This window comes from Anser cygnoides, chromosome 21, assembly GCF_040182565.1.
Source record: "Anser cygnoides isolate HZ-2024a breed goose chromosome 21, Taihu_goose_T2T_genome, whole genome shotgun sequence".
Classification (NCBI taxonomy): Eukaryota; Metazoa; Chordata; class Aves; order Anseriformes; family Anatidae; genus Anser; species Anser cygnoides.
The window spans coordinates 8,192,647-8,217,521 of record NC_089893.1 but is presented as its reverse complement, the minus strand read 5'-3'; the positions used below and the strand labels follow the sequence as shown (position 1 = coordinate 8,217,521).

Here is a 24,875-nt window from a genome sequence, read left to right as displayed (position 1 = left end):
TTCACAATTTTGTCTTCCAACTTACAAAGAAGTTACATACCTTGTTCATACAGAATTTTGCCAAAAAAGAGCAGTGCTTGCTCACCAAGACTTTACTGATAGTATTTACCGGCAGGACTAGCTTCAAAATGCTTCTAGTTCTTGTGGTCTTCCCACTGTCTGAGAAAAAGCAGCTCATCTCCAGTAAGCCAGCAGATAAAGACAGCGATTACAGGAGTCTCCTGCAGGGATGATTTACTGGTCACTCCTCTCGCAGAGATAAACAACACCACAGCAAACAGGAGGGAAAGCTAGTTATGACATGGCACACGCAGACGTCTTACTGAAAAGCTTGGTAGTTTTACTGAGCACAGCTCTGTGCCTGTGCGTTTACCTCCCAGAGCCGGGGCTAGCGGGAACAAAACAAACGCTCTTTCCTATCCTCTCGAAAGTGGCTTTGGAGCTCCCTTCTGCTCTCCCTCCAAGAATAATCCTCGCATCAAACTCTGGCAGATCTGTGCTCGCAGCAAAGCAGCAGGTGTTTTAAAGTCTCATTTGTTTGTTTGGAGCCCCACAACTTCAAACCTGCTGTGAACCTGTGCGGGACCTGCCATGCTCCCCACGCAGGGACTGGAAAAGGAAGGGCTAGTGACTGCGGGCAGGATGTGAATTAGAACAGAGGCAGCTTTTGAAAGGCCCTGTTTCATGAGCATGTGTCATCACAGACAGAAAAGTAATGAAAATACAGCTTTGAGATTCATGCAATCATTTTTACGCTTTATACCACAACTGTGGGCCCTTCTCGAACTACAAAAACTTTAAAAAATGATTTTAAGGAAGAGCAGTACATAAATCCGCTGCTGAGGCTAGGGTTGTTGGTACCAAATTCAAGTGCCAAATCCTGCCCAGGTAAGAGCTGGCGTTGCTTTGCAAGGTGAGTGGGGCTGTGCCTGCTCCTCCCAGCCGTTCCCTGACCCCCAGATGCCACAGGAAGCTCACTTAGGTAGCTTTGCCTTTAATTTCCCTGTTTCCCAAGGGATGCTAACTCCATCCTCCAGCTCTCCCGATGAAAGGATAATTTGTGCAAGGCTTGCGAAACAGACTCGATTCGTCTATGAAGCTTATTTATTTCGGCTTCTGCTTCATAAAGCCACGAACACTTGCTCTTGATCTCCCTCACACACATCTCAGCAAGTGAACAGCGCGCGGCCGCTGGCAGAGCGCCGGCGCGCAGAACAGCACATACTTACAGAAAAGGTTACGAGGGCTCTGGCAAAGCTGTCCACGCCTGTGGTAACTAACACCGTGAACTTGCCTCGCTTCCAGTCACATAAATCATTTTGCACAGTGCTGTTGTCTGAAGCTTAAAATCTTACTTGAAGCTAAGAAAAAAAATTAAAAACTAAGCAGAAAGAGAGTTACGGTTAGTATTCAATGTTGGAGGCATTAAATAGTTAACAGCTAATTACAGAATGAAGATTATAGGCTAGGAAAATACGGTTCTTCCTCCCTTCAAGTCTTCTCCCTCCTTGCAAACAGAGGGAGCAGAGACCTTCCTGCCACACTCCAGCCCTGCCGCCCCGTCGCGCTTCGGGCAAGGCAGCCCTCTGGGGCCAGCCCCAGTGTGGGAGGTGTGAGCCCACGCTGACCCCCGGACGGCCACTAGAGCGAGCAGCACAGGCCTATGGATAACTCTCACGTCCTCTTGGAGCCGACCTCAGTACTCCACACAGCATCTCTCAAGTTCTTTTCTAAATTCCCGAGAAAATGCTGCGCTGACTGGGAGCCAGCAGGCAGCCCCACACCCTCCAGCTCCTGCCTTGCTGTATTTGCACACCGGTGACTGGCTCCTGCAAAAACTTTTAGTGACACTGGCGGTACAGAACCACCACACTACAAAGCCTCGGGGAGCGAGCACCAGGTTTTTGAGCAAAATGTAAGCACAACCACGCATATCCATTACCAGGCCTGAGCCGGCAGATACATTTCTGGCATCTCGGAGCGAGATGCTGACGGAAACATGCCTGTCCCTCACCCCGAGCAGCAGGTGCAGCTCCTGACACATTCCTCAACGTGCAGCGCTGCCTCTCTTCTGTTTGGATCTGCACGCATGAAGCGCACGACGTCCTTTATTGCCACACAACCTGCGGTGAAGCAACGGACAAAGCATACCTACCTGCGCACAACATACTGCAAATAAATCCACGTTCTCATCATGTGAAAAATGCATTTCATGGCCCATCAAAGTAACTCCGGACATAAACCGAATACAACTGCTCTCTCCAGACTCAGGAAAACCTGCAAGGCTTCATAATATTAAGGTTACTAGAAGTTTGCAAGCCTCCTCAGCAGACCCAGCCCTCGCACTGCCTGCAGCGCGCGACCTGCCCGGCTGTGCTCCCTGAGCAGCGCCCAGCGCAGCGGTCCGGGGGCAAGGGAGAGGTCTCAGCGAGCCGAGCTGCCTGGCGCGGGACGGTGCGATGGGGCGGGTGGCCATGAACCAGCCTCACAGGCAAGAGAAACTGCAACAGGTTTCATCCCAAACACGGCGCACATCTGTAGGAACGTCGAGGAGAGATGGCAAGGACGATGAAGAGCTGACTGTCGCCAGGAGCTTGAAGTCAGTGGAAAGGCTGATGCTTTTCCTGGCAGAGGATGTGTCATTGTTCCAAGGAAACCTGGTAATCTTTTTACGTTTTTCCAAGACGGAATTTAAGGTTAACTCCCTGGCAAAAGCAGCCAGACACATGCAACTGAAATTGCTGCTGCTCAAACTCGGCCATAGCAAAAGCTCATTACGTTTGCAAACCCCTGTTACATTTGATGATTTTTTCTGACAATATTAGCGACGGACCTTTTCTTCTTTCTAAACCACCACGCTTCTAATGTCTCCTTGATGCCTGTCCTCTCATTAATTTACGATGTTTGTGCAATTAAGCAAATCAGACGAGAGAAAAACCACAGGTCATCTTGCCACCTTTATGCATCGCTTTGGAATGTGTGTACTGGGTGAAAAGTACATCTGATGGCCAAGAGCAAGAAATATGAGGCTGATTTTCCTGTGAAATATTTCTCTATTTAAAAAAAATAAAAAAATCTAGGGCCCAAATATCCTTGGGACAAATACTTGGGAAGTTAAATGCCTTAACACTGTTCAAACCTAGAGCCGCAGACTCATCATAGGAAAAGCCTTTTACTGCCTGCCTCAGCTCTAGTCTCCTACCAGACAACACCTTCAGTACCTTTCAAATTGCCCTAGCAATTCAAACACCGCTTCATTTTCATTTAGCAGAACCCATTACTTACATCAGTTTATCTTGCAATGGGGCACCTTCGAAACCTATTTTTGATATATTTGAAGGTATTATTTTACAGTATTTGAAAATGTAGGTTGGCAAATCTTTTTGCACAGGGAAACATTCTCTAACTAATTCCTCTGACAGCAAAAATGTATTTATCTGGCCATTTTCCCCCTCTCCCCAGAATTTATCTTGCTAAATGTACTAATTTTACCCCCACGCGGTTTCCCCATCTTCTCCTGTTTTATCTTTTTCATTACCAAATTGTGGCTTCAGAGCAGCAAAGAACATTTCCAATAGAGCAGCTTCTATACCTGAGCACAAATATTCAAAACTAATGGTGAAAGTAAAGACAAGGAAGAAATGCTTAAAGAATATCTCTATATCTGAACTCCATTTATTTACTGCTCTTTGAAATCATCCCTTTGAAATCTCAGAAGAGGCACCTGAGAGCAACAAAAATCAAACAGAGCTCAACAAGACAAAAACAAGAGGCATCTCCTGTAACGCCACAGATTACTACTCCGAGCTAAGAGCGGTGTGACAAAATCCCCCACAGCACGTCTGACGTGCACGGTGCATCGCGCGCCACCTCCAGCCGATCCCCGAATTGCTGCAGGCCTGCCAGAACTGCGATCTGCGCCCGGGTGAAAGGCACGCAGCCAAGCTCTGCCAGGCTGGCTGAATTTCCACGTCACGTTCGTAAAGCACGTATGATCAAACTGTGTCTAAGCATCGCATAGATTAATTCGGGCCACCTAAGTGTGCTAATATTGGCACTGAGGTTCACTGACTAATTCAGCTTGGTGTTTGTATGCAGAATGAAACTCAAATGCTCCTCTGCAGTAAATAGGCATAACGTTCCCATGAACATATCCTATTTCTTCCCCGTGGATTGAGCAGAGGAAAAGAGAAAACATCATTGCAATGTGTCAGGAGGACTCTAGCAATAAAAGTGGTATTAAATGCTGGCTTAAATTCTCCTTCTAGCAGACAAGTTCCCATCAACTCACAGGTGTACTCAGAAGGACTAATTTTACATAAATACAAGCACCAAGTAAATTTAAAAGGTTATGGGAAGTCTATTTTGCCCGTAGTTACTTTGAGAACTATTTTAAGCTTGCAAATTACATGAGACAGTTTTTCCTTTGGAAGCATGATTATTCAACAGTCAGCACCCCTTCAACTCAGCCTCACCTTCAAGATTAATAAATCCTACTGTCGCTTATAAATATGCACAGCTAGAGAAAAGGGCAGATACTCACCCCACAGCAGGACCTCTGAGGTGCTTGAATCATGCTGGATGTCATAACAGCTCCATATGTGCCATGCAAGCACCAGATCCAGTCTCTTTTGGGGTTATTTTGTTATTTCATTTTCAATATAAGCTTCCAATGAGGTCACGCGTGCACACTGTGTATCTCGCTGTGCTTCTGAGAGAGACTGTGACACCCCTCGAGTCGCTTTGCAAATCAAAAACGATTGTGGAGTATAACTTTAAAGACAGAGGGGAGCGTGCAGGGGACGCCTGCTGACTAGGACATGTGAAAAACAGAGCTCTTTTGGCATTTTTAGCTGCTGCAACTTTTCAAATACCCTTCCACCTGAACCCTCTCGCAAGTGGCTGGCAAGTGGCATCATCATAACATGGCAGAGAAGAGGAGCATCTCTTGAGAACTAATTGTTCTCGGATTTGGCATCTTAGAGGCTGACTCCAGAATGTAATGCTGGGTAAAGGTTATTAAGGCCGTTCACACACTGAAGCTTGAAGATTTTTGCTAGTGGCATGTCTTTGGAGCAGGAAAGTGCACTTAATCAGGCAAAGCAGAGGAATAGCCCCAGTAGATGTTGGATAGAAAAACACAGGGTGCCTATGTGCAAGCAGTAGCCAGCTTCAGACTGAAATTCAACTGCTTTTAGCACTGACTAAAGTTACCAGCATCAGTCTGACAGGTGTTGATTTCCATTATGCTACTCGAGCTGAGAAGGAAGAATTTGTCTTCTTGGTGATGAGAACCTCCTTGGGTTACAACACAGTGCTCACCAGGTGCACGTCCAGAAGCAGCCCCTTGTCAGGAAGAATTTGCAAAGCTGCAACAATATGCCGTACGGGGGATGTAGTGCTCTTGGAACTTCATGCCAGGAAAGACACCGCGGCAAATACAGCAGCTTCAGACCTGACAGTTTTCAGTTTACCACAGCAACCAGTGCAAGACAGTTCGACCCTGAGTACTACCGGCAGCCAATTAGACAAAGTAAAAGATAAGGCAGATTAAGAACTACTAATGAACTAAGCCAGCAATATAAAATAAAAATGAAACCGAAAACTTGCCCTGAGCCACGTTTCTGCTACACGCAGCGAGAGGAGATGGAAGGCAGCTCCTGGCTACTTCCACTCTCCCCAGTCCTGCGTGCAGTTTCGGGGAGGGGGCCTCTCCGTGCCATGCCAGAGGGCTGCTGCAGTGCTGCTCTCAGACACCCAGCACAGTGGGATCCAGTTTGTGCTCCTGTGAAGAAAACTCCAAGACTAACCTTGACAGAATTGCACTCCTACTGCAGTTAGAAATGTGTGACTTCAGAGGAGTTTACTTTCGGTCCCTGATCCCAGGTTGAGCTGCCAGTGCAGGCAGCTTAGGTGTATGCTGCCGGAGTTTGTTGTTTTAATTCTCAAGCCAAATACATCTGATGCCTGAGCTTGTTGAGACAAACAATCTCACAGAATTGTATCAGAGATACTTTTCCCAGATTTTCATGTATTAAGTTGCAAATGTTTTCTCCTGTGGTCTCACCCGTTTATTTCCTCCAAGTGTGTAAGAAGGTCAACCTTCATAAGCAATGAAATATTCATAAAAGCTTCTGAGATGCAACCATTAGGGACTCCATTAGGCAAAAAACAACTTCTTAGGGTCTGAAAACAGAGTGTTTTCATGAAGTTAAAATACCAGATGCTATTAAAAACAAACTAACAAACATCCTCCTCGATGCAGCTGCTTGCAGAGAAGTGCTTCAGGAACTCGGCGATTGGCAAAGAGGCACAACATCCTGCAACGCTCCATAAGCTGGATTTGCCACCTGTGGGTTTTCTGGCTGGAATTTGGTAGGTTTGGGTTTTGTCTTGAATGCCCTATAGGAACTGACCATTAAGAAATTTCCTTACTCCATGTATTCTAGGTAATAGAGATAATGGCCATCGGAGAAACTAGACCTAAAACATGGTTAGAGACAGAACTTTCTACATTACAGTCACCAGACTGGAAACTGCTTTTCACCTTACTTGGTTGAAATCTGGATGTTCTGGCTCCTTGGTATGAAGCACAATCTCACTGGTAATAAAATTTGGGAAGAGATGGGAGAAAAACAGAGCTACTACCAGATTTGCTTCACAGGTTTCTTTCCTACGTGGGTACTTGGTTTTTCACTTCCACACTAACCTCATTTTCTCCTCTTTTCTTGTGGGGGGCACTATTCCCAGTGCCTGGGGTTCCAGAAAACACATCAAAAATGCCACTAAGCAGTGGCTCTCAAACAAACATTTGCCATGGGTGCAGGGTTCCTGTACTCTGCCAGACTTATAACAGGGTAATAAGCTACACGTGGCAGCCACATGCAAAGTCCCGCACTCAGTAACTGCGGCCACAGCTGGGGAATCACTGCCAGAACCTATCAGGGTACAGAAGGGCGCAGGCAATCGTGTTCCTTCTGCAAACTCATCCTCAAGAGAGCTTATTAGGTGCTACTCAATACTCCAGGCACCGGGGTGAGAGCAGCCCCGGAGCACAGGAACAAACATACACGTACTCTCCTGCACAGCCACGTGCTTCGGGGATCAGGCACTAGAAGGGAAATGAGCAGAATCTGTCACTGACCCCATCTACTCCTCCTGACCACCAGCAGACACGCCGTGGGACAGGACACAAGGGAAGAAGCAGTTTGCTGGTGCACCTATGGTGGAAACCAAAACCACGGCTACTCCAAGGACAGCTCGCCGGGCAAGCCCGGCCTCAGAAACACGAGCGCATCTGGTTCCAATAAATACAGAGCCTCCATTATGGCATGTTGTTGATTAAACGGTTGTTTTGTTGCTCGGAGAAAGCAGCACACGCCACTTTGACAGCCACAGGAGGAGGGAGCGATGTCTTGCTGCACGGCCTCAGCGTTTTCACGGAGCGGCTGAAGCGCTGAGCCCTCCAGGCACCCCTGCCCCAGCCACGTGGAGAAAAGCAGCCATCAGGATACTGCCTGCAGGCCCCGTGTGGCTTCCTGCACAGACGTCAGGGCTCGCAGGGAAAGGAGAGAGAGCAACAACTGCAGTGCGGCCAAAAGGAAATTAAAATAATCTGGAGGTACACGAGTCATCTCGTTCAATTTTCCATAAAACAATGTATCGCGTAAGTGAAGCGTTTCCTTAGTAAAAGCAATCGCAAGGACGTGTTAAATGGCTAAGGGTAGAGGTTCCCATTAATATTACACTGCTGACAAAACGTAATTACAAACATTGCAGCAATTTCTGGCACAGATACCTCCAGGTACGATAAAGCAGGGCCAAGCAGAGGGGGTTGGTTTGGTTTTGATGTAAGAAGAGTTTGAACACATCTTTGAGCATCTTTATGGAAAGGCCCTTTCAGAGTGCATCCTGCAAACGGCACTTCTGGACCAGGCAGAGGACTGTGAATTCCTCATCAGTTTCAGACTTCTGAGGTTTGATGAGCTGCACGGTATTTGTTAGGAGTTTGTCTCTTAGATCTCCAGAGCGTATCAGGTTGTTCCCTGCCAATTCACAGCTTTTAAAATGTGAAACATAAGAAAGAAGGAGAGAAAGGAAGCAAGGGATGGAAAGAAGGGAAGGAGGAAGCAAAAAACCACAGCTACTCACAGAATTGTGTTGTAAGGGATCAGCAGGAGTAAAAAAACCTGCCCAAGTCAAGTAGATAGACTCCAAACAATGAATTTAAATCTCACAGTTACTGCATTTTGCACGCGGGAAGCACTGCCTTGCAAACAGTCCAGCATTTTGAAAGCAGCCAGTCCAAATGCCTCCCTACCCTACTCCGACCCCCATACACGTACATAAAACACAAGAAAGCTCTCCGTTTCTTTGACTTATGGCAACTAGGAAGCTCATATTTTTAGGAACACAGATGCTTTGTCACCAGCTCTTACTTGTCACACTAACCACAAGCTCAAGTGAAAGGTGTCACTCAGCCCGACAGCTACCAGAGATCACAAATGAACGCAAAGAGACGCCCTTAGTCACGTATGCAAATCGGGGAGCGAGCAACGAAAGGCTCATGGGGCCAGCTGAAAAGCAACGAGCAAAGATAGGCAGGAAATAGGAAGTGGGTTAAGTCCAGCTCTCCTACACGCGAGGCAGGAGAGCTGAGGCAGCACAAAGGGAGAAGTTAGGACACATCCCAAGGGCTCACAGCCACTTGCCTTTTCCAAGGGGAGGCGCGAGGGTAACTCGCGGAGTTATTCTGCAGGGCTCTTGAAGATGCTTTGCACCGATCTGCACCACCTGCCTAGAGCCTGGAGTAGCACCGAGCTGCCCGTGGCAGGAACTTTAGAGGTAGGCATGTGGACAGAGTCATTCCTAGAAAGTCCGGATAGCAAATGGTGATTCTGTCTCGTTAATAATTCACTGTCTATGAATGAAAAATAATGCATGTAATCTTCTGAAAAGTTATCTGTCTACTGTACACTTCTCTGTGGTTCCTGTCAGCACAGCTCTAAGATGAGTGGTAAGTGCCCCTGCACCAAATCACCCAAATCTATGTTTCATATAGGTACGTATCAGTGTCAAAAAGCAACACCCAAATAAAGGGTTATAAAATTCCTTGTGCAAATAAACATTCGGGGCAAATGTGCATCCTCTTTACCAATAAACATTGCTTGATATTCCAGAGATTATCTTTCAAGGACACATGAAAGATAAAAAGCAAATGTATTATAAAATATTTTCATTTTAAAAAGAAATCTTTGGTGAACCTAGCCCCATAAAAAAGGAAGTGTTCTAGGTGTTATCAGCAATACATCTAGCACCATAAAATGCAACACACTCCTTTGTTTTTTACTGGCTCTTCATTTCTCTAATTGGTATAAGACTCACTAGAAGTTTAAAAAAAAAAAAGGATCTGAACATCCATTCACTTTTACTGAGGTTGGAAACCACTACCGGGATGTTTCCCAGCCCCACTCCCAGTTAATTCCTTGTCCCTCATTAATACATCTTTCAGACTGACTTGCTCAGCACAAAAATCTTCCAAAAGGCCACAGGTTAATCTCTGGAGGGAGGGCCACAGGTTGCATTATCCTTGTCTGTAAAATCAGTAATGCAAGACAGTCTACACAAAAATGCAAGAAATGCCCCCTTTAAAGGACATCTGATAATTCTGCAAAGCAAACACTGCCTGTGAAGTTGTAATCTGACTCACTCTTTATTGCCACATTAGCATTTGGTGCCATCCTTAAGGCTTTCTTTCAGCCGGTTTTATTTTAGCATTGCTATTACATTGTGCCAGTAAACAAAAGGGATCTTATATCAAGTATAGAGGATCTCTGAAAGGCTGTGTACTACTTACCCCTGCTACAATGATCTATTCTTTCCATGGATGGGATCCCTAGCCAAGGCCTAACAGTTCCAGGTCTCTCCTTCGTTTCCCAGCAGTTAATTGAAAAAACCTTCCAGGCATCGGCTCCGAAATGCAAGAACTCCAGGCTAGCGAAATCAAATTAAACTCCCCACGTTCCGTTCACTCGCTCTCCTCTCCTCTCTTCCTGGTGCCGCTGCTTCTTCAGCTGAACGTGCCTATGAATAGCATTCGAGAGCTGCCTCCACAGCCCCGTTAGCCGCTTCCACACTGCCCATTTCATGCTCAATTTGCACTGTAGAGAAATCAGCGCTGCTCCTTTCTCTCCCGCTCACTCTCTCATTGGAAAGGTCCCACAAGACAAGCCGTGGAGTTTAACAAGAGCCAAGAGAAACAGAGAGGGAGGGAATGCATGCAGGGATTGTGTTCAGGCGCGGCGCACAAGTCTGCTGCTACGGCTCGGAAGAAAAAAAAATGACAGCAAACTGCCATCACATGCCTGAAACACAGCACAGTTCAGGGCAAGCCGATTCCTCGTCCTTTCGTTTCCACTGGTATCAAACTGCTCAGAGCTAAAGCTCCGTGAAATTCCTCTCAAGTCCCTGGTGCTGTGCAAGCTGCAGATCAGTGCAGGATGTGTGCCCTAGTGCCTAGGTACAACGGCTCTCTGTTCCCTGTACATACTCCCTACAGAAAACGAGCATTCAAACGATGAAAAGTTTGCTGTCAAAATCTTCCCTGTTCAGTTAACAGCCTAAATACGTTAGCTTGTCCAAGGGGTCTATACTACGGCCATCGGATGAATGACACTGAAGCATTTGCAAACCAGATTTTGCGGATCGTTATCCACTGGCAGGATTTTACCACGCAGCGCCTGAGCACCGATAACCCCAGCAAGGAGATCGCCCCTCCGCTCAGCCCCAGCGCCGGGCGCGATGCTAAGTGTGCGTGGCAATTTCAGCGCTCCGAGAGCCACCAGTTCTGCTGAACACCACACCTTGTAACGCTGCTCCTGCCAGTTCACAGCACTTTGGCTAGCCCAGGATACTGAGGTCTAGTCCTTCCTGCTCAGAAAGAGGCGTCTGCAACTTACTGACCACGTCAGGGGTTCTTATTTTTAGCCAGCCTGCCCTTGCCTGGCATTTATCTCCCCACTGAAGGGAGGGAACACAATCAGCTCCCTCACATCTGTACTTCTGAACTCCCTTATTAAAATAGAAATCTTAATATCTGACAGTTTCTTAGCACAGCCTCACGCCTTTATTACCATGTTTGGTCAAATTCTCGTTTACCTTTGCAGCCCAGCTCAGGGAACTTGCACCATTTCCACAACAGGGCTAAGTCGGTCCTTGGAAGCTGGTGGGCTACTGCGAGTGCCTTCATCTTCCAGGAGCCAGCAGCAGGTCTTACCCTGAATAGCCAGAAGTCTATTTCAGTGCTGTATTGCAGTACTTGATTTTTTTTACTCTAGATGGTGCTCTGTTTGAAAGAGCTACTTTGCTTGGGACGTTACAGCCAGTCTCAGGGACCGGCTGGCCGGCACAAAAATGACAGAAAATCGTCACGTAAGCATCTGGCGGTGTTGACACAGCGATGTTCCGTTACCTTCATGCATTTGGAATTTCCCATAAGTTCACATTTTAAGTGTAACACCGCAGAGTGCAGATTTTAAACAAACTCTCTTCTTGCACACTTTTTGTATTTATTTCTCTAACAAGTAGAGTCTATGCTGCAGGAAGATGACAGAACTACCTCACGCCGGTGCTGATACCTGTCCTGCTGCCTGTGTGCAATTCTCCCATTTTTCCCTGTTTGTTGCCCGTGATGGCAACAAACGTTAATCCATTTTCCACGCCTGCTTGCCCATGTGGAAATGTAACCGTTACACTGGAAAACTTAGCGGAAGGTGCTGCTGGTGGCTGTATTTTCAAGCATGACAAGTTGGCAGAATTGACGAGATTGCTTCTCATACACCTAAATACATGACACCATGGTGTACTTTAATGGCACCAAGAAAATACATTAGGGAATGAAGGAAGTCAGTGCCTTTAAATTCTAAAGCCTAAGCCACCTCACAGCAGCCCTGTTTTGCGCAAAACTGGGTAGTAGTAACCGGCAAGCAGCAGCCTTCCAGTTTTGCACTGTCTTCATTGCCCCTCGGCCCATCTGAAAGCTGAGTCCCAACTCCCTCTTGCACCTGGTCTTTTCTGATAAAATCAGACAGCAATTCCTGACACAGACTTGGTGCCTCCAATGATGTGCAGCCTCGTCTGCCACTGGCACAAAGAGGTTATAGAAAGTGACAATGAAGAAAATCTCTTCTGAGGTGAGAAGCATATTTGCTAAGGCAAAGAGCATCCTGAAATGACCTGTAAAATGCGACAGAGCAACGTGTGAACAGTTGTCTGTACTGCTCATTTGCTTGTATTTCCCTAACTAGTAGCATATATCATTCATAAGTACACGGAGCTGCAAAGGATGCTACTAGTATAAGACAAAGCTGATTATAAACTTTGTTTCCCTTTTAAAACCATCTATGCTCCTTGTTTCCAAGTACCAGATAGCAGGAAAAAGAAACACCAGTAAATAACCAAAATGTTCTTTTTTCCCCTCAACTGACAAAGCCTATTTTATCCAGCTGTAAGTTCAACTATTCTCTAAGTTGACTTTGTTAAATGAAATCACTGCCCTCATCCTGACAAACAACATGCAGTTCTCAACTGTGCAAGCCAAGTATGTAGGTTATAAGCCTGACTGTATGTCAGATGCTGAAATATAGATATTGTTTTGTAAGAAAAAACAGCATAATTTCACATGCTGGTGTGCAGTAAATCTGCGTTTTTCATGGAGACTGCTGATGCTGAAAGAAACCCTACTACGCACTAGGTTTATACCCATCTCTGTGCAGCAACTCCCACGTGGATGTCCCGGGGTACCGAGGCACGTGCACCCGAGTGTATGCACAGAGCCCTACATCACATAGCCACTCTCTCCTTGTCCCATCTTCTGCTCCTTCTGGCAGGTTATGGGTTATGAGTGAGGGAAACTGTAAAGGAAAGAAGGGGTAAATCTCATGAGCTGAAGCTAAGGAGGCTGCTTCTTCCTCTCCAGAGGAATAATGAAAAAGTTTCCTTGAACCTGCCTCAGCTCTTTGCTGCAGAAATCACCATCCTTGTTCCAACAAAACCAATCCCCAAGCAACACCGTCAAAATCCCCAAGTTTCGCAGGAACCCAAATCAAATTGCTGTCAAACAACAGAGGGAATTAGCCAGAAGTGACATGATGGGTTTTGCCGAGACATCTCCTACTACCACCTACAGCACAACCCAAATCAGTATTTGCTCTCCCTGCCGCCCCACCAAGCTGCATTGAACAGTTAACTGAAAATCTCCCTGGCTGCAGACCAAGCTCTGCTTCCGACACCAATTCCCATAAGATTGTGGTGCCCACCATTTAAGAACGAGGAGCCAAAAAGAAAAACCCAGTCTGTCTCCAAAGGAAACCACCTTTAGTCACTGGTTAATTGACCCTGGTGACTGTAATAGCAGACATTTGGAAATAGGCACTTTGATACACAAAGCACACATGCCCGCTCTTGTGTGTTATTCGTTACACCACAGGCTATGCACAAAAAGGGAAAAGTAAATATTTTCCACATTACTGTTCAAAGCAAAACTAATTCAATGTAATGATGGGTTTCCATAGCCACTTTTGGTATTTCTGAAATACAGTAACTTCAGGGTTCGGATAGGATGCTGGCATGTTTGGGATGTTTTTTAAAAAATGCCACCGACCTTCCACCTATCTGCAAAGTAGCATTCTTCCAAGTTCACAGCCAAACTGAGGCATTTCGAACACTACGAATGGCTCCAGTTCTGTTGTTGTTGTTTGGCTCTGTGCTGATTAACACATGTAAATAAAGGCAGCTGGTGTTACCTCTCTCTATTTCCATTTCACACCCTATTAAAGTCTGATTTCACAATCAATTGAAACCAAAATGAGATTATTCAGAAATTAATCCTCTCTGGCAGCCTTTATCGCGCCGAGGTTTAGTCATTCATCACCTGGGGAGGCACAGACCCCCTCCTGGCAGTATTTAGAATTAAACATTTTGGATATCACACAGCGATACCAACACTGGTGCTGGACCAGGACGCGTCTGCAAGCGCACCGTTGCTGATACTTGTCGGAACAGGAGAGGGAAGGATTCCTCCGTCTCGCTGACAGAAAAGCCGTGTTTTAATACGAGCAGAATTTAAAAGAGCCAACTAGGGGATCAAAACGCAAAGGAAGAACGACAGCACAAGGGATGAAGTCACGTTTTTCCTGCATCAGATCCACCAACAACAGGCCCAAAGACCAGAGAAGTCAGATCCAAACGGCTTCCAGGTGGGCAGGGTTTGGGGTTGGAACTCAAGCACGGATTCGTAATGACATCTCTTGAGTAATGAAAGTGCAACGGTAAAACACACTGGATATAAACACCTACCAACCACTGGACATGTTCTAAATGACAAACAATAATTCCTGATGTGATTTAAGAAACACACAAACGATACAAAATCAGCTTATGACCGCAGAATGAGCCGACGGATGAGCAGATGATGAGGATGCGCAAATTACCACCGTTTCTCCTGCCCTTTTCTACTCCCCAGCCTCACCTCGCTCCAAAAACGCCAAACAATTGTAAAGATGAGACTTCTGAAAAGCGACAGCTCATGGCACACAAGTACTGCTACAGGCATCTCTCCCCGCGCACCGCTGCAGCTGCTTGGAGACGACCGCGGCCACGGGCCTGCGGAGCAGGAGAGGCCTGAACGCCCTCCGCACGCTAGGTGGCACCGCACCACAAATTACGGTGGGATTCGGCAATGATTCGGGTTCCTAAGGAAAATGAGCAAAATCATCTCCCGGCTCACGAGCCCCGTCCTTCTGAAGGACGGCTCGGCACGGCATCGCGCATTTCCAGCGCCAAGACAATGGGGACGGCTCCGTGTGAGGAACCAGCCACTTGGCGGGGCCAGGCAAAAACAAGGAGACCCTTCAACTGAAGGGGCTTGCTTATTTATTTATTTATTCAAAAGAAAAGTGGCTTTACCACAGAACAAAGCCTCCTTTCGTTCCCTGGCTACTGCTGGACAGAACGGGGCCCTTACTTCGGCCGCTGCCCGTCGCTGTGCCCAAAGCCAGCGCTGCCCTCAGCGCCCGGGGCTGCCGGCACGGAAAAGCCTCTGGAAGGGGCCAGGAGCAGGACTGCTTCACACTCTTCGCCCATCATTTTTAAACAGGCTCATTTTATATGCTGGCAACACATGTTAAGGGTAGAAACCAAGCAGAAGCTCTAACGTGGGCTTGTTTAAGCTTATTGAGAAACGCCTTCATCCGCGGTCAAAAAAAGAGTAAGCCAGTGAATATAAATTTTTTTTACAGCTCTGTAAGATACATATACGTTTTATCTTCCTGCATACGGCATTTCATAAAACTGCTGACTTTCAAGGAAAGTGCATTAAAATCCCGGAGTTAGTTATGACTGCCTCTTCTGCTCGGAGCTCCAGAATCCATTAAATGCTGTGGGAGGTCAGTGACAGTTTTAGTCAGACTCTACTTTTCCATTTGCTGGAAACAAGCATATTATTCCTCTGAGAGAACTGAAAATTGATACAGTCCTGTCATTGCAGGCTATTAGTCTCTTGCTCACTTGCTTTTTCTTTTTTCTCCCCCACTAAATCAATATTCACTTTTTTTTTCCCACACTGATAATAATCAGTCACTGGAAAAAATGCCTTAAATACCTGAAATCTCCTCAGGAGTTCTGGGAGAGGAGAAAGAACAATAAAAGCAGCCCCAGAAGCAATCATTCTGATGGGAGGAAGAGTGCTGTGGAAACGAGAAGCCCAATTTGCTTAATCTAGCCATTGATCCTGTCTCACTGCCACAGCTTTTTCTCTTACTCAGAGTGCAGAGAGGTTTGTACTGTGACTTCTCACCTTCTCTCATCCAAACAGAGCATTCATTTTGTTTTTAATACATAGGCCAAATGGAGAAGTGGGCTGGGCTGGGTAACATCCCTTATTTTCCATTTACAGAGCAGCAGTAAATAAGCCCGATTGCACAAAAATACTTCCACTGCAAATTTCGTCATCAAAAACTTACTCAAAAGGACGAACAAACATGTCAGTGGGTAATAAGGCACCATCAAAACTTCTCTAAAAGCTTGGGAAACAGACTGTAGGCAAAACCAAACAAGTTTTGCACATCACATTTACGCAAACCATATCTTTCCAAGCACGGATCTGCAGGACTAGGCTCAAGACAGAAAAGCTACGAGGGGGAGAAATCAGTGTTACTACAACCACATCTGAGAACTGCTTCCCCAGGAAAAGCATTATTTATTATCTGGCTAAATACCAACCTCTCTTGCTGACAAGAGGAGCAGCAAATGAAGGAAAATAATCTCCCCTTAGCTAGAGGAGGAAGCGATAAAAGCTGAGGGGAAGCTTATTCTATTTCCTCCCATGACCCCAGAAGTGGGAAAGATCAACAACCACTCATCTTTACCAACCCGGCCGTGTGAAACCCGGTGCGTTTGGCATTTACTGTGCCTCCGCCCCCAGTTTTACATAAAGGTTACTCTACGACTACAGGACTCCCAGAGCTTTCAAATTAAGCCCATGACCTTTAGCTACTTGCTCATTTCTTTGCTCAACTTCAGTTTGGAAGCGTGAGGGTGCGCACACAATTTTTGTGCACACATGCATGTGTGAGAAAGGATGTTTTACAATTTCACATCTTAAATCCTCCCCTCTCCTTTTTTTTTTATGAAGAAAAAGAAAAGCCCGTGTTCCACAGCTGGGTGCAGAGGCGCAGTGCACAACTCCCATATGTTTTAGATCACCACAGGCATTTCTATACAAAAACTTGAGCAAGTGCTAAAGTGTGGAATAGACTAGATGGAAGTATTTCCTCTCATCTACTCCTTTCTGGGAAAGGGGAGCTGGAAAATGACCAGAAGAGATACATGGACTAATTGATTTTCTGAAAAAAGAAAATTTTGCTAGGAGAAAAAACAAAAACTTCCCCCTTTAGCCAGATGTTGCATACAAAACTTCAGCCAGACTAAAAATATCTGGCTTTAACATGAAACTCCAAGGGGAATCACGATGCCTGTATTTATTGCACCTCTCCTTCTCTTCAAGTGCAAACACAACCATGTGCATGGTTCTTGTTTTCTGCTGTTCACACACCTGCCCTGGTTTCCTACCACTCCAAAACGGAGATGCTAAAACCTTGATAGAGGTCCACATGGGTACAGATCTGTAGGTACCATTATTCCAACAAGACACACGAATGCCCTAAAGCCAGCGGGTTGTTTTACTGTTATCTCAACCAAATCAATGATGAAAATCTGTAAGAAGAGTCTGAAAATTAGATGTTTCATCTAAGGTCAACATAACCCGTGCTCAGAAAGTGCCTACCACTTCATCTATAAGGTTTCAGCCTCAATAATTCTGGCAGAAGGCACTACTCAGCAGACAGAAAGCTGGTATAATGCAGTCATTAAAATGAAATAGGTGACACTACTGTCATCCATTTTCAGTTCTGAAAATAATGAGTTGGAAAAAAGATTGAGATAATCATGTTAAAGTCTTAAGCAATTATGTGAGAAACTCAAGTTTCTTTAAACAAACAGATTTCTTCACTCTCTTTGAGAAAGGCTTGAAGATACATGTGCACCCTTTTGGCAGACAAATGCCTAGCTAATAATGAGAATTACTTTGAAATTCCCACAGCTTTTAATCTAATTATATGATTGGGTTTGATATTATTTCTTGGAGACACTGCTTTAGAAGGACTGGAGCTTTCAGCCCAGGAAAAGCAAACACATTACACTGCACTGAATAATAGCCCATCCTCTTAAGTATTCATTGCAACCTTATGGCTAACAAAAAGCAAGAGGAGTTTTTTATTCTAGATATTTTCTGGGCCTTGTATAAAGATGGATTCCTGCTAAATAGACAAGCTTCACTAGGAAGTGAAGCTCTTAGTTCACTAAATAAGCCCTGCCCAGTAAGGGCTTACTTACATCGAGGTCAAACAGACTGTCCTCGTGAGTAAAGCACTGACTGCAGGAGAGAGATGCCAGGCAAGTAAGAGAAATCCTCTCCTGCTGTCCTGAGGCTGTCCCCAGCGCTGCTGAGGCACTTCAGAGATCAGGCAGGTGGGGAGGAACTGCACAGCCCAGTCCCAACTGAAAACCAGCGTGCGATCACAGAAATACAGACGGCATCGTGAAGCACAACAGCAGGGTGCAAGCCAGCCTTCGACATTTCAGGTCACTCGAGACCATGACCACTTCAATGCTGTTTTTTTCCCAGCGGTTATATGAAATGGATTGCAAACGCACAGAGTGGCCAACTGGAAATCATGAAGCTGTATTTTCCAGACTGCAAGTACACACAGGAATTACCCCATTACTTGCCTGCCGCAGATTATTTATGTCATGAGGCAAAGCAGTATATCACATGCGTTTCCAAAATCCCAGGGGAGGAAGAAAAATGCTTTTGCAGATAAAAGAATGCACCTTCTGTATGTTGACTCGGTGAAGGGCAGCAAGGACAGTAAAGCAAAATGCCTTCTATCCATGGTATTACAGAAATCATCTTGGAAAAGCTCAATAAATAGGATTATTTTTATTTTTATGAAATGTTTCATAAAACTTACCTTGTGGAAATTTTTGTTTATTTGTTTGTTTTTGATCCATGTCTCAAAACCTTAATCGGCTATCTCCAATAGAGTAAACTTCAAGAGTTACAAATACAGGAAAACTCCATAAAAGTTCTTGGATCTAAAACCCACAGATTTTCACTCTAGAAAACTCTACTAAAATGCCAGAGGCAGAAGATAAGGCAACAAAGATTTGAAAAGAAAATTTTAACCTTTAAATTTCCCAGATGACAGATCAGGGAAGGTGGTCTTTGAACAACTTGGGTCACGCTGGAACCAGGTCTACACCTTGCAGGCTCCACCTGAGATCTCCCCATTGGAATCGCGGAGCTGGGCTCCCAGTTCTGCATTTAAGCATTTAACTGCACTCCCCAAAGAGAAAAGCTTTTGGTTTAACTCTGCCACTGTGTGCCCTACTCTCTGAAAGCTCCTAAGAAGTTTGCTCTTCTGGCACACTTGTTCTCTGGATTTCTGCAGACCTCCAGGAGATGGGCTGTTATGATTCAGCTCTGCCTGACGTTGATGAAGACAACCACGAGGATAAGAATAACAGCGTCAACCACTCCGATACGGCATCCCTGAGGCCACCCAGCAATGCAGGTGACTCGGTTCCTCCCGGCGGGTGAGGCGATGCTCATCGCGATGCTCATCGTGGCAGCCAGAGGTGAGCGGTTAGTGATGACGATCACAGGCTGCTGTCCGCGCATGGAAAGCACTGCCACGTGCAGGAGAGCAAGGAGCAGAGCAATTCCAGGAGACAGCCCCCCACAGCTCCAAACTGTGGACAAACGAAGAATTCAAAGTCTTATTTCACTGTATTATCCTGGCAGTTCGGTTAAGCTTTGTACGAAGAACTTCTGAGTTTCCAAAAGAAAAGAGTGAATTGTCAGCAACTGGGAGTAGAACACACACTCACCTACAGAAAGCTCTGATGCAATAGCTTGTCTAAATGAGCACACACAAGGTGTGAAGTGCTACAGGCCTTCCCAATAACTCAGACTGTCCACAGCCACTGAAGTGAGCATATTTAAAAGAACAAATTTCTGTCTGGGGAACACTGAGTGTACACACGCAGCACATCTGACAGCGCAGGGCTTACGTGTAATCCACGCTGCAGCCCTTTTGGAATTCAAGGACATGTTACAGCAGCACTGAGATTTAGTATTACTGATGCAGATACAGTTTGTTTTACAGTGGTGGTTTTAGCCTTAATCTGATCAGAGTAACTTGCAAGACAAATACACTCCTAATTGTAGCAGAAAGCATAGTACATCACCACATCCAAAGTGATTTTCAAAGGAAAACTAAAAAACTCATCCATTTGATACACAAGAATTGTAGGAGTACATCGGTAATTGGTTGTTAAAAATGGAAGTCTTCCCCCTCTCCATTTTTTTTTTTTAAATCTAATAAAGAATTGAAACATTATTTTTTTCAGGACTGTCTCTAGAAGAGTCAACGAATGACCCAAGTTCTTCATCTTTACAACATTAGTTAGGCACAAGTTAAACCAAGCTGAGAGGAGAAAGCAACACTTGACTCTTGAAAACAAAACAAATACTTTAGGTTTGGTTTTAAATCAAAACATCCTACACAAACCTGGCAGAGATGACGACCTCACTGAAGGCTTTCTTTCAATTAAAGGATAAAAAAAAAGTTTAACAAACTCTGACAGCACCATTGAAACTTTTGTTAAAATCAGTTCAGAACACACTTTGCTTCTCAGCTATTCCTAAGCAACCAAAGAAATGACAGATGGATTCAGGAAATTAATATACAACAGACTTGGGGGAAAGGGGAGAAACAAGCGAAGGAACACCTATTTTAATATAATTCAAATTTCACTGCTTGTAGGAATTGTTTCATCTGCATCTTACAAAGCATCCAAACCAAAGGAGACTCAAAATACATCACACGAAAATGCCACATAAACTAACCCTGAAAAACAGCCTAGCAAAAAAAAAAGTTTTAGAGGAGAAGTGCAGCAGCGTATTTACTAAGAGTGCAGCCTGACCTCAGGAAGTGCAACTTTCGTTACACAACGTGGATTTATTCTTGATCACGGCTCCCCTTTGGAACATCCCGGCAGTTCAAAAGCACCTCAGAGCAGTACAGATTTCATTGCAGAGTAAACTTAATGCACGTGAGAAGGAACGCTGTGAGCACAAATGCCTTTGGCATCTGACTTTCACCCTTCTTCATGGGACAAGACTTGCAAAGGCAGATAGAGATTTTGATTTTGTCTAAGACCCGAAAAGGAAGCAATGAGATGATCGTGCTCATCTTTTTCCTAAAGAATGACACCAGAGCTAAGTGCCCCCCATTGGTTATATCAGGACCCGGGGAACTTCTGACTTCCTTGGCCATCATGCCCACTGCACAACGGCGCTGGAGTACTAGATAAGAAATAGTTTAGAAGGAAGAGCATCGTTTACTGAAATTGCCAAGATCAGGGCCAAAACAAGAAATTTCCAGGTCAAATACTGACCAACCCCAGCACTGCTTTACCTGACTTTTGAAAAGATCACAACCAAAGTTGTGGCCATAATTAGGTAAGTTCCTACTTAGCAGACTTCAAAAATCAGTTGCAATTACAAGCTCCTATTATTTTTTGGTCTCTCTGGGCGTGAATAGTAATTATGGGTAATTAATCTTAAAAATATCTCACTGCTCATGAAGAGCTCCCAGCAGCACAGCAGGCAACAAAGAACAAGGCACCAGCTCAGAGGTAAAAAAGGCTTGGAGTTCTCTCTTGTTAAAAAAAGAATGGGGCAGTATGAGACCTGCTTTTAATTGAAGTTTTTCTGTTTAAAAGTTTCTACTTAAGTTACTCTTGAGAAGTCTTCAAGTCTGAGGCAACCTTCCTCTTGTTTAAAAAAGCAGAAATCAAGCAGACAAACCCCTTAAAGTAGCAAACAAATATCATTCATACGATCAGAAGTTACCAATCTGGGTCTTCTCCCACAGCAACCAAATTCAGATTAAAATCCTCTATTTTCCCTTTAGAACACAAACCAACAACAAAGACCCCACAGCACATTATTGGTGCTTGCTTGCAGTGAACAAGAGTTTATCTTCCTTTTTTTAATGTAGAATTCTAGGATTTGTTTTTTCTTTAAAACCTGAAAATAGCCTAACGTTTTACCTGTTTTTTTTATGGCAGGCTTGAGGGCCTCAGCCACGACCGGCCCGATCCTTTAACTGCTGCCTGAGAGGAGACGCCAGAGGGAGAAACGCGGCATGGCAGAGATGATCCTTTTGTTAATTGTTCGTTGGTTTTAGGGGGCAGCAGGCAGGGAGGTGGGCAGGAGCACGTGTGCTCTTCACAGCGTGAGCATGACCAGAGGCATCCGTGCTCGGAGCTCCCCCTTCCTATGACACATCTGAGCGGGAAGTGACTTTACACGTGAAAAGCTATACCTAATGGCAAGCACACCATAGCACAGATACAGAAATAATGACAATGCAGATCAGTAACAGGAAAAACACAATAATAATAATTCAAAAGCAAAAAGGCATCCTCATAATCTGAGACCTAGGACATAAAACTCCTTTTCATCTTTGCAGATAATCTTAAAACCTTTTAACAAGCAAAAGATGTCTTTGTCCTTGATGGCTTCACACTGACGTTATTCCCAACAGTGTAGGTATGCATTTCATCCTCTGCACATCTTCAGTCGAGATGATGTCTTTATAACCAATACAATGTTTGGACACCTCTAAGCTGCTGGATGTGCTTTCCCACGTCCCGCCACCCAACCAGAACTTGTGTTTGGATCTTTATTAGCAGCCTGCAAATCCTTTAGACAGGAGAGGCAGAAGGAAAATCTTCACAGCTCAGTGAAGGACAAAAACTTCTCTGTGCCCTCTGATTCAGCAGCAACACAAACCAGCCCTAAAAAGATCTTCTGCTTAGTTTGAACTCCACTTAGTTTAAAGTAACTAGAAAGTGATGGATAAAGGGAGGCTTGGCAGAGCTGGAAGAAATGCAGACCATGTACTGGGGGAAATAAAAACCAGCAGAGCTTGTGCCGGGTGTTCTCAAAGTGCACATCACAGCTCTGGTGCTACTGCTAAAATGCATTAATAATTCAAAACGCATGCACTAGAGTAAGAGGTCACTTCTCCGAGAAGAGTTTCCAAACCCAATCTAACTTTTATTCCATTTTAAAACAGATTGCAAGGCCTGGCATTAAAACAAACCTTGAGCCACAAGAGAAGGTGCGTGGAAGTGGGCTCTGAATCTGGATCTGATGCTTCTGAAGCCTTACACTAGGGCTAAAGGAGCCTGAGCTCCCCTCACCTTAGCAAGGCAGCACCCTTGTCCCGATACGACATTTCTTCTTCCATGCAAATCCTTCCTAACCCAAGGCTCCAGCTCCCACTGGCATCCGTGTTCATTCCAGGATTGCTGCACCTATAATTACTGCAGGACTCAGCACATACACAGTTCGTCAATAATTTACCAGCTTTTGAAAGTAAAATCCTGGACTCACACTGTAAAAATAACAGAAGTTGTTTTGGTTGTTTGAATACTTCAAGCTGGTAAATTGGAACTTGGTCCAAAATCAGTCACTTTAAAGACTGAATGTTTTGACGTGTCATATTTGCAATAAATAAGTTTAACACCCAAGCACTGTAAAGAGCAATTACACAGCCGCACTGAATTTCAAGGTAACTCACAAGAATTTTTGTTAGTATCTAAACATAAATTGGCAGGACCAGACAACATCACCTACCCCAAGAATGAGATTTTCTAGAAGGTAACTTGTTTTATAACCATATTTAAAAGCTTCATCATTCTTCCAGAAGAACAGTATTAATTTTAGGGCAGGTTCACGGATCCTGAACATACATAAAGTATACAGCACTATATATTTTCATTTTCCAACTTCCTATAATACTGGATTTGCTGGTGTCTATTAAGCAACAGTCTTTCCTCTGAATTATTACTGACATAACTCTGAGCATGATGGTGCCAAAAGCTCGCTCTGCAGTTAGAGGTGTTAGCTCTGACTGCAACTCACAAACCAGTCCCCAGTCATTCAGAAAAACACTTGAAGGGGCTTTAAACATTTGCATGCAGACCTAAACAAGCTTCTCATAAAAGCTCCTTCTGGGAAATATTTGAAAAGAAGAAATTTAACAGGGCAATAGGAGAGGTCTTGCACCTTAAAAATATGTCCCATAGCAAGTCATTTAGTTATTATTAATGGTTCTTTAATTCATATGGTAGAGGGATGGAACGAAGAAAAAACAGATACTAGAATTAAAGTTTCTTCAGTTACTTTAAAGAGAAATTTAAAAAAGCTACACTTTAGGAGAGTGAGTCTTGAAGAGGAAGTGAAAGCATCATGAGCTTCTTCCTTCAAGTATTTTATAAATAAAATAAAATAAAAACAAACAAACCCAAACCACAAGTGCACTGCTAAACTGCTTCAACATGATGTTTAATGGTAGCAGTTAATTTTATACTGCTTTACCAGGAAAACAGCAACCTGAATTTGCAGGTTTTGTTGACACAATAGGCAGAAATGAAAAGGCAGAGGAAATAAGGAATTGATATCTCTGGAATCCTCACCAGAGATCAAAGAGCTTTTTGGTATGGATGCCCAGGAGGAAACAGAAGCCTCCATTTTCTGCACACACACCACAGCAAGGGATAAAATAACACAACTATCAAAGTCTACAAACATGTTTAAATGCCTCCTAGACATTATAATGGTACGCGTGGGTGAGAATATGTGCCTGTGTGCACGCTTACCCATTTAAAATGACAAATCTGTCTGAACCCAGACCCTTGGGAAAGTTTAGGTTCACGGGAAATCTTCTGCACAAATCTGTCTCTGTTGCAAGTAAAACAAACAAGAAAACTTGGGTCTCAGCTTAGCAGACCTAGAAACATCCTCTGTGGTACACACACAGCTATGTGTGTCGCACTGAGTCCTGTCACAGTACAGCAAACATTTTCACATGTAGTATGCAAACACCATTAGTTCAAGTGCTTTCCTCTACATTTCCTTGCCTGGCAGGGTAGACCCTCACAGTCTGACAGCAGTGACAAGCTTTTCCTTGAACACTCAAAGACAACTCTTCCCCGATTTTATAACGAGAGAACAAGCTTGACTTCACCACTCCACATGTTACATTACCGAGGGAAGCAGGTGGGGAAGCAGTGCTGATTTTCCAGGTCTGGAACCCACCTGGAAAGCAGATCACACAAGTAAAGGGGCTCCGCAGAGCTCCCGGACACGGCGGGTCTGGCGCCACAGCCACAGCACGCCT

General features: G+C 44.7%; 1 protein-coding gene across 13 annotated transcripts in view; it reads right to left on the bottom strand.

The window, feature by feature from the left end:
• Positions 1 to 24,875, bottom strand: part of ARHGAP32 (Rho GTPase activating protein 32) — a 262,161-nt gene that overhangs the window by 107,951 nt on the left and 129,335 nt on the right. The window contains exon 1 of one of the 13 annotated variants that reach the window (XM_066981272.1): positions 14,528 to 14,548. The exons of 11 other annotated variants lie outside the window; for them this stretch is intronic. The gene's annotated coding sequence lies outside the window, so the exon portion shown is untranslated. Of the gene's footprint in view, positions 1 to 9,856; positions 10,751 to 14,527; positions 14,549 to 24,875 lie in introns of those variants that run through there. One more of the 13 variants, XM_066981274.1, reaches the window with a different exon arrangement.